Below are 11002 nucleotides of genomic sequence, written 5' to 3' on the forward strand. Positions count from 1 at the left end.
TTATCTAACAGGATACACCTAACACAATAATACAGAAACATCAAACAATTTTTAAAAATTGTACTTTTATTGTAGGTATTTATTGATTTTACTTTTAGTGATTTTAATTTTAATGTAACAAATGATGACCTGAAATAAATGATTATTTATTTATTTATTTATTTAATAACAAAAACTTTCATAAAAAATATACAAATAATAATAAACACAATAAACTAACCAACACTTAACATATTTAACATAACCTTTACGAACTCACCCAAATAACATGTGAGAATGTCAGTCCTCTCAGATGCCTTGTTGATAAGCCTAATAGCCCTAGTGACTGGAGCCTCATGTAGCAGGTTGGTGCGGGCGGTGGGCGCCGCGAGCAGCCGGCCCGCGCGCCGCCGCAGCCCGCGCCCGCCCGCCGGCACCGCGAGCCCGATGCTCTCCAGCACAGTGGGATTGCACAACCATCCTCTAAACACCATAAATATCATTTTGGTCAAAGCCAGGTCTCTCCTAACTTCAATCTTGCTGTACCCCACCATACCTAAAATATATAAAGATGGGTACAACAAAGGATAGCCCAGATACACTCCGTACATTTTTAGGTAAAGATACCTTAAACATTTATTTTGAATACGCTCCAGCATGAGATTATATTTAATTTAGTTAAAGTTTTAAAAGCACCTTTACATATATTCACAATGTGATTACTAAATTGACAGAGTGGAGGTGAACTTGACGCCGAGGTCCCGCACGGAGCTGACCCGCGCCAGCGCGCCGCCACCCAGCGTGTACTGGTGTCGCAGCGGCTCGCGCACTCTTCTGAACGTCATCTGCACGCACTTCGAACCATTAAACTCTAGCTTATTGTCGCAACCCATGCTACGACCCTGTCAATATCCTGCTGCAGCCTAATCGCGTCTTATTCACTTCTAATTTCTCAAAACAGTTTGAGTTCATCTGCGAACAACAGACAAGTAGCGTCCATCAGGATTTCGGGAAGGTCATTGATCATTATAATAAATTCTAATGGTCCCATGTTGCTACCCTGATTTACTCCTGAGTATGTTGAAAAAGGTTCTGAGTATCTGTTTCCAAAGTCCACGTATTTCTGTCTATTATGCAAGTAATTCCTGAAGGTCAGCGAATGTGTCGTGCAGCCGATAGCTGCCAATTTGGTTAGAAGGATGATGATGATGATGAGTCAATCTGTATGAGGTACAGAAAAATCAGTAGTTATCATAATATGGTAAGTAATAATGGCAGTATAATTAAGCAGTTAATTACAATTATTTAAGTTCAAAGAAATGTGATTAGGTATACTTTATACCTTTGTAAGTTTGTACGTTGACCCATTGTATTGTTTTCGTGTGAACATTTTTTCAGTTGCCCTATGCTATAAACAATAATGTCTGTAAAAAGGTCCGTTTAAATAATATAGTAAATTATCCGGTATCAGGGAAAAGACATATTAATAATAATGTTTTCCTGGTGTAGTTGCGACCTTCGTGATCTGGATATAGATTCCAATAAGATCTTTGACCTGAACTGTTTGTAGTAAACATCGCTATTCTTTGATCACAGAATTAAAATTACTTCTAAACGTATTTACGCACCAAAGTTATCTCGAAACAATATACCAGTTAACATAATATTTAAAACGATAATATACAATCGTGAAAAGTGGTTTCAAGTGAACTAATTAACAAAAAAGTGATCGTGCTACTTTTTGACAAAACATTATTGAACTACGGGTAGCTTCGAGTACGCCAGACTGTTCTGACACGCCGCGCTACGACATCCGGGCCATATCTGCGTGCAATTTCTGCAGCCGCCCGCTCGCAGGCAATCGAACGACGTCACAGCAAGTGGGCATAGATCAACAACTCTCAGATAAGACAAGTGACTCGAGCCCAAGTATAATTGTCAACGCCTAGTACCTACTGAATACTGCATGTAATTCAAATTCAAATTCATACCATTTATTCACACTAATTCACAAACATACACAATACAATACAAAACATAAACATTAAATTTGTACTGGACTAACTACCTACATACATGACATGAACACAGTTAATAAATTGGAACATTATTAAAATATAAATACACATAATTATTTTCACAATTGTGTGGGTAGTTGTAAAATAAATTACTGAATTACTGTAACAGGCGGTTTACAGTAGTTGTGGTTAGTGTGAATGGGCCGGGCGACTCAGCGTTGTTGTCACGGAACAGAACTGCCCCGTGACGCTGTTATTCTGTCGCTAGCCCGAACCGGAAAACTTATGTACATTTACATTGTGTATGTGCTATTACTATTCTCACCCATATATTAAACATGCACTAATAATGTTGTTGAAATAGTGTAGCTGTAATGCGAACAAAAGTGCTAAAGTGGGAACACAGAAAAGAACTTACATAACAAGCATTTGGGACATAAACTAAAGGTAAGTAAGAAAAACCATTTCTATTTTTATCTTTACAATGCAAAATTTGTGATAAGGCAAAGTTGTTTGTTTTAATAATCCATGCTGTCATATGCACTTATGAGGAATACAAAAATCTAAAAATTCAGGTACCAAATTAAATTGATAATTATAAGTATCAATGTAACTTTGTATTCAGAAAAAATACAGTAAGTAATTGAAATACAATTCCATTCCTCCAATATAACAGGTACAATATAATATGATAAGAATATATTATGTATAAACTGGAATCCGATTGTAATAATTAATAATTATAAAAAAAAATATAATAATATATTATATTAAACTAGGGAAAACGTTGTGTTGTTGTGTGCTTTTTGCAATGCTTTCCTGATTAGCTACATACTTACAGACTAGAGTCTCTTTTGCAAATCAAGTAAATAACTTTGGTACCTTCTCTTAAATGTTGGTTTTGATTTAAGGTCTCGCAGTGGTGGGGGAAGGTCATTCCAGCACTTTGAAGACAAGTAGCGGAAACTGCCCCTAAAAGCTGCAGTGCGATGTTCGGGAACAGACAGGAGATAAGATGAGCCACGTGGGATGAAACCTGTCCTAGCGCGCCAGGTGAGTTTCTCATATAGATATTCCGGTAGTTTAGATTTAATAACTTCAAATAACATCAGCGCAAGATACAGTTTTTGTCTGCCATTCATATTGAGCATGTTTGCTTTGTTTAAGTACGGCGTGACGTGTGATCTTGGCGGAATGGAAAAACAGAACCGAGCACAAGCATAATAAGTATCACCAATAAACATACCTACCTATTTTTACCTACAAATCCTACAATGATGAATGCCGAGACGTTCGAAAATCTTATTGATACCAAACTTAAAAGCTTAGTCGATACGCTCAGAAATTCAGTTTTGGGTGAGTTTAAAAAGGGCCTGGACTCCATAGCTTATGAGTTTTCGCATTCTATCGAATTTTTGTCCGCTGAATTGAAAGATGCTTTGAAGAAACTGGCTGAAGCTCATCAAGATATTCAATACCTAAAGACGGAGAACTCCGCTCTGTCACTTAAGGTTGCAGATTTAACCTCTCGGGTAGCATCTGCGGAACAGACCGCCAGGGAATGCAACGTGGAGATTGACTGTGTGCCGGAACACCGCAATGAAAACGTCCTTGAAATCGTTAAACAGATTGCATCCACCGTCTCATATGAACTTGCTGAAGAGAAAATACGTTCTTGCTACCGTGTGAGCAAAATTAACAAGGACTCTCCCAGACCTCGGTCTATTGTAGTTAAACTTCCGAGCTCCAGGTGCAGGGATGACCTGCTGGCTGCAGTCAAGTCGTTCAACACTAAGACACCTTCGGCTGAGAGGCTCAATTCTAAGCATGTGGGACTGAAAGGGGATAAGCGACTCATTTATGTTTCGGAACATCTATACCCATTGAACAAATCACTGCACGCTGCCACTCGACTCGCCGTCAAAGAAAAGGGTTACAAATACTGCTGGATCCGTAACGGTCAAATTTTTGTGCGTAAAAATGACGTGTCTCCTTCGATTCTTATAAAGAGCAATGTAATGATAAACCAATTGTAACTTCTCCTTACTCTATAAATATTTTTCCTATATCTTAGTTAAATTCAATGTCAAAATTTATTACCAAAATCTTAGAGGCATGAGAACTAAAACTGATAAAATCAAAACAATTATACTGTGTGCAAATTACGACATAATTGTCTTTACTGAGACGTGGCTTAACGATTCTGTTTACGATTATGAATTTATTGACCATCGATACTCTGTTTATAGACGCGATCGACCTACTGATAATTTCAAAAATAAGACTGATGGCGGCGGGGTGCTGATCGCAGTTCGCTCAGATATTGAAGCTAATAGAAATGTTGAATGGGAGTGTAATTGTGAGCTGCTCTGGGTAACATTGGCTATAAATGATAATAAGATACAAAGCAACAGTCGTCACAAATTTATAACTCTAAACATATGTGTAGCTTATAATCCTCCACCGCTAAACCTATCCTACACTGATGAGCTTTGCAATAACTTGTCGAAAACTCTTAATTATTGCGTCCATGAAAATGCATTGAACATTGTTATTGGTGACTTTAACTTGTCTCAAACTATGTGGCTACAGTCTTCGGATTCTCGGTCACTTGTCCCAGCACCCTCCTCATCACAAGTTGAAAACAGCTTCCTAGACTGTATCAATTATAATATCCTGGAACAGTGTAATGGCGTCACAAACTCACTTGGTCGAACTCTGGACTTGGTCTTAACCAACTCCTCAGATACCATTAAGGTAGACTTATGTACTGCACCACTCACTACAGTAGACAAATTTCACCCTCCACTAGAAATAATCGTTCATGCTATGCCAAAAAAAAACCTTCAGGCAAATTACACTAAATCTTTCAATTTTTATAAGGCTAACTATGAAGCGATTAACTCTGAACTATCGTTAATTGACTGGCATGATGCCCTTGAGATTAAAGGAGCTACCGATATCAACAAAGTTATAGATAACTTCTACAGCATTTTGCACTCATTATTCCTACTACACGTTCCAATCAAAACTCGTAAAAACGCTAATTATCCCACATGGTACAGTAAAGCTTTAATAAAATCCTTAAAAGAAAAAGACTCATACTATCGTCAATTTAAGAAATTCGGTAACCCTCGAGACAAATTAACTTATAACTTACTCCGCAATCGCTGTGCTAAATTAACCAGACATTGCTACACTCAGTACAAAAATTTCATTGAAAATAACTTAGACAAAAACCCCAAACTATTTTGGAGCTTTATTAAAAACACAAAACAAAATAGTCATCAATTTCCTCATACAATGAAATTTGGGCAACAAGCAGCCTCCGGTGGTCAAAACATCTGTGATCTGTTCTGTGAATACTTCAACTCTGTGTTTAAACCTGCTGCTAGTATAACACCGCCAACTGACGAACAATGTATTGCGAATCATACTCTCTCAACAATTACAATCACATCATTAGAAATTAAAAGAGCATTGGACAAACTGGACGCAAACAAAGGTTCCGGGTCAGACTCTTTGCCACCATACTTCCTTAAACAATGCCGCACTACTTTAGTTAAACCACTTCTGCTAATTTTTAGGGTTCTGTAGCCAAAATGGCAAAAACGGAACCCTTATAGTTTCGTCATGTCCGTCTGTCCGTCTGTCCGTCTGTCACAGCCGATTTACTCGGAAACTATAAGTACTACAGTGATGAAATTTGATGGGAATATGTGTTGTATGAACCGCTACAAAAATATGACACTAAATAGTAAAAAAAAGAATTGGGGGTGGGGCCCCCCATACATGTAACTGAGGGATGAAATTTTTTTTTTCGATGTACATACCCGTGTGGGGTATCAATGGAAAGGTCTTTTAAAATGATATAAAGTTTTCTAAAAAATATTTTTCTTAAAGTGAACGGTTTTTGAGATATCAGCTCTCAAAGTCGTAAAAAGTATGTCCCCCCCCCTCTATTTTTATAACTACGGGGTATAAAATTCTAAAAAAAATAGAGGTGATGCATGCTAATTAACTCTTTCAACGATTTTTGGTTTGATCAAAGTATCTCTTATAGTTTTTGAGATAGGTTGATTTAACTGTAATTTTGCTGCTACGGAACCCTTTGTGCGCGAGCCCGACTCGCACTTGGCCGGTTTTTTAATCTTACATTACAACTAGGGCAATACCCAGCACAATGGAAATTAGCACATGTAGTACCCATTCCAAAATCCGGCTTCTCGTCTGACATTCAGAAATATCGGCCAATATCTATTCTTTGTGCTATTAGTAAGCTCCTAGAAAGCATAGTAGTAAGAAGAATTTACTGGCAGGTTAAACCATTTCTTGCATACGAACAGCATGGTTTCCTTCCCAAAAAATCAACCCTTACTAAGCTGGCTTTACCTTCAGACGATATAATGTCCACGCTTGATAGAGGTAACGAAGTCCACGCTATTTATACAGACTTTAGCAAGGCGTTTGATGTCGTTGACCATAATATTATTTTAAATAAGTTAGCTTACTTGGGCATTCACGGTTCCCTACTTAGATGGATAGCCAGCTACCTAAATAACCGCTCTCAATTGGTCGCACTCTGCGGATATAAATCTAAGCAGCTTCCAATCTCTTCCGGTATTGCACAAGGTTCTCATTTAGGACCTCTTTTATTCGCCATTTTTATCAATAATATCCCAGTAGTTATCACCTACTCGAAATCTCTCTTGTATGCTGATGATCTAAAAGTTTATAAAGAAATAAAAAGACCTGAAGATTGTCACCAGCTGCAGACTGACATCAACAGCTTAGCAAACTGGTGTGAGGCGAATAACATGACTCTCAACTAGGGAATACAATCCCGGCCTTTATTTGGGATCCCGGGATTTCGGGACTGGATGAAGACAATCCCGGGATCCCGGGATAGTCCCGGGATTAAGGTCACTAACAAAAACACGTCTAACGAATCAAAGTTTTTAAGTTTATTGGAGACACAGTATTTATAATTTAACTTTGTCAGACCATACTTAGTTGAAAAAATATACTTCTTAAAAAAAATATAGATAAACAATAGGCTAGTTTTTAGGGCATCTTGCACAACAAAGTTAAATAAAATAAATCTATGACCTCTTGCTCTGACATTATACTGTCAGAGCAAGAGACAAACTATTTAATTTTATTTAACTTTGTTGTGCAAGACGCCCCTAAAGCAGGTCTAATATCATTAATAATTGCTGTATTAGACCAAACAAAATAATCTATAATTTTTTTGGACCTTGCCAATTGCAAAACTTTAACTTAAAAGTTCTACTTTTCATAAACAGGCGAAAACGGTGTCAGCCATATTTGTTTATAAATTATCATATCTGTGACGTCACACGGGTAGAAAACAATCATTTTACATTTAACTAATGACAACAAAGCTACGAGAATACCCTTACATACTAATTTACCCTTTTTTGTCAATCCCGAAAATCCCGGGATTAGCCAATTTTAATCCCAAAAATTTCGGGACTGGAAAATGACCGGGATCCCGGGGAGCGGGATCCCGGGCTTGTATTCCCTACTCTCAACACATCTAAGTGCTTTCAGATTAGTCTTAGTAATTTAAACATTGTTTACATTTGTTTTTACTGTAAGTGCTACCTACCTTCTTTGTTAATATTATACCTTTTATAACCGGTACACCGGCATCCACGACACAGGCCGAGCCTAGTGTGGAAGCCACCAAAACTCGTAAATTTACTAACTCACACACTTCCAATTCAATTTCATAATATTGTACTTACTCATTTAAATTCATAGGTGTTTAAATAAATATTTTTGATTTTGATTTTGAGATAAATTTCACTCGTAAACGGCATCCAACAGAATGGTCCTACATAATTAATGGCCAAATATTACCGGGTGTTAAAACTGCTCGAGATCTTGGAGTTGTAGTGGACAGTACCTTTAAATTCACCGCTCATATCGAACACCTCGTGAGTAAAGCAAACAAAATTTTAGGTTTTGTCATACGCAAGACAAAGGTATTCCGCAGCACTGCCTGTCTACAACTTCTTTACAATAGTTATGTCCGGTCCGTTCTAGAATATTGTAGCCCTGCCTGGAACCCTGTCTACGCAGTGCACAGTGACCGTATTGAAAGAGTGCAAAAACGTTTCCTGTATCACCTATCTTATTCTCAAAACTTATGCAAATCCCTTCCATCCTATTCAGCTCGGCTTAATCACTTTAGAATGGAATCATTGAAGACTAGGCGTGTTCGCGCAGACCTAATTTTCGTTTTCAAGCTGATGCACGGTATCATTGATTGTCCCGAACTATTACAGAGGATATCTCTAAATGTCCCCAAAGTCTCAGCTAGAGTTATAAGAGATGCTCCGTTTACACTGCCCATATGTAGAACAAACGTTGGAGACCATGCCCCCATTAACCGAATTATGGCTTTATATAATACTTTAAAATATAGCATCGACATTTACCACACTACTATCCACCTACTCAAAATTATCCAACTGTGCTCATGATAAATAATCTATATAATTTATATTTAAAAAAAAAACTAACTCATATCTCATATAGTTCTCATGCCCATGTGACAATTGCTCACACACATTACTTTTAATGTATACAAAATATTTTGTGATCTGTATACTTATTTTATATTTAAGTTATTATTTTTAGTTAGGTAACGCTCTTTAATGTTACACATGCTGTGGCTACATTTTTATTTAGAAGTGCATATGTCCTGTATTTCACTCAAATGTTATTTAAATGTGTTAACTATCTTTTATGTGGTCCTTAAATTAATAAATAATAATAAAAATAAAAAGATTAGTTTACAAATATACTGCAGTAAATAATAGTGCCCTAGCTCTCTCAGTTCCATCACTCTCATAATAATAATCTCAACACTAGGACAGTGTGGTGGACTGGGCCTTAAACCCTTCCTTCATAGAAGGAGACGCGTGCCCCAGTAGTAGAGACGTGATGGGTTGTGATGATGAAGACGACCTCATGATGACCTGATGACCGATACGACTGGAGAGAGCTAGGCCTAACTGCCCATGCGACAGCATGGATCATCATCAATGGTTAGAAATCAGGTGATCATCATCAACATTCTATGACCTTCTATAACCAAATCCAACGTAGATATCTAGATTGACCAGTAGATCATGTGATTAAATTTATGTTTAAATAAGTGTCCAATCAAATTCACAACAAACATAATTATGGCAACTCTTTTTTTTGGTCTAGGTTAATATAACACAACGCTAAAGCCACTCCCCTTTACGTCATACAGAAAGTATCAATCAACTGAAAATAATAACATCAATTTGTGCAATTGCCGCGTACTGTAGCCGGAATAAAACATTTATTACTCTCGTTCGATATGAGCTGCCCCTGTATTCTGTAACTTTTTGGGCGTTAGAAACCCATGATAACTGGAACCAACTTATACCTTAAAAAGCCGTTATACCTTACAAATGCTTACGTGTTGCAGATAGAGTTTTTATGCTAATGTCAGAATTAAATCTATGCCTGTTTCTTTCTCTCCATATACTGTCAAAGCAAGGCAGCTATCTGCAACTCAGCTTTAGCTATTTATTAATAAAACAACAAAACAAATCTTATTAAAAAAATATGAAGGAAACTTCAAACACACAAACGCATTTAAAATCAGATTTATCTGTAAAGAGTCATTAATTAATAATGCTCTTAGTTGACAGCCATTTCATAGCAACCGATTCCACTTGGAGTTACAAAATACAGGGGCTAGGCTGGTTAACCGAAACATCAGTGTACTATGGCACTCTGTTACCCTTTGACAGAAAAATAGGGTCCCATAAGTTTGATGGGTTTATCTGTCTAATCTGTGATCCGAAACTTTTTTGATGTGGTAATTTTTTGTTTGGTATGATCTAAGCTTTTGACTTATTCTTACTATCAATCCCTCAACTTTTCAAACAATAAATCTTAAGTGTACCTACCCTATGTGTATACATAATGTATGTAGAGCATTATTTTCCTTCCGGTAATGTTTGAACATCTAGGAAGCGACATCAATTATTATTTTAGGTCGAAATCTTTTGTTAGCTTCTCCAGAATATTCTGAGACTCGTTTGTCGGAGAAAAACATATTTTTTCTTGGAAAGTTTTCTTTGTTCAGCGATATTACTTTTCACGGCGAATATTTCCTAGAAACCCCTCGGGGGCGTTGTGAGTATCAAATCGGTAACAAGACGTTCTTTTTAAATAAAACGTATCGTGTTTTATGTAAGTATTTAATCTAAAAATAATTTCAGGGCCCCAGGAATGGATGGTATAAGAATAAAAAAAATATCGGGTATCAGAGGCGCTCCTTAGAATTATTCCAGAATTATGATTCAATAAAATAATAAGTAGGTACGATCAATATTGTTTAAAATAAATACGTAAGTATGAGGAGATGCAATTATTTTACCGTGCGTGACGTCGCTTTATGGGAATCATATAATTTTGAAACATGTGCGTTCACTAAAGTTTATTATTTTATCTCAAATACTAAATTGACAAGTGGAAATTTCACGTTGTGAAATAATTAATTCACCAGATTTTGATCAACTTGATACTTGCCCTTGTTGTATTTGTATCTGAAATAAAATAATAGACTTCAAACTCAGACAGTATGCTCCATATTGTTTAAAACACAATTATGTATTACTCAAATCATGAACACCATACAGCAGATCACGCAACATCATGTTGCGTGGCAGTGTGAAAATCGCATATACGCAAAATATATATATATATAAAATACACATTTTATTTAAAAGACATAGAAAACCATAATTAAATATTATACAAATAGCCCGCCCAGGAGTCCCAGGACGCACCCGACCCAAATTTTATTCTATTCTATTATTTTTGCTGAAAATAATTTAATATATAAAATAAAGAACGGATTATCTCCAGAATGTTAAGCTATGAAAAACTATCAGTACCACGCAGTGCCTACACGGCGATACCAAAGCATG

The sequence above is a fragment of the Plutella xylostella genome, chromosome 17 (assembly GCF_932276165.1).
Source record: "Plutella xylostella chromosome 17, ilPluXylo3.1, whole genome shotgun sequence".
Lineage (NCBI taxonomy): Eukaryota > Metazoa > Arthropoda > Insecta > Lepidoptera > Plutellidae > Plutella > Plutella xylostella.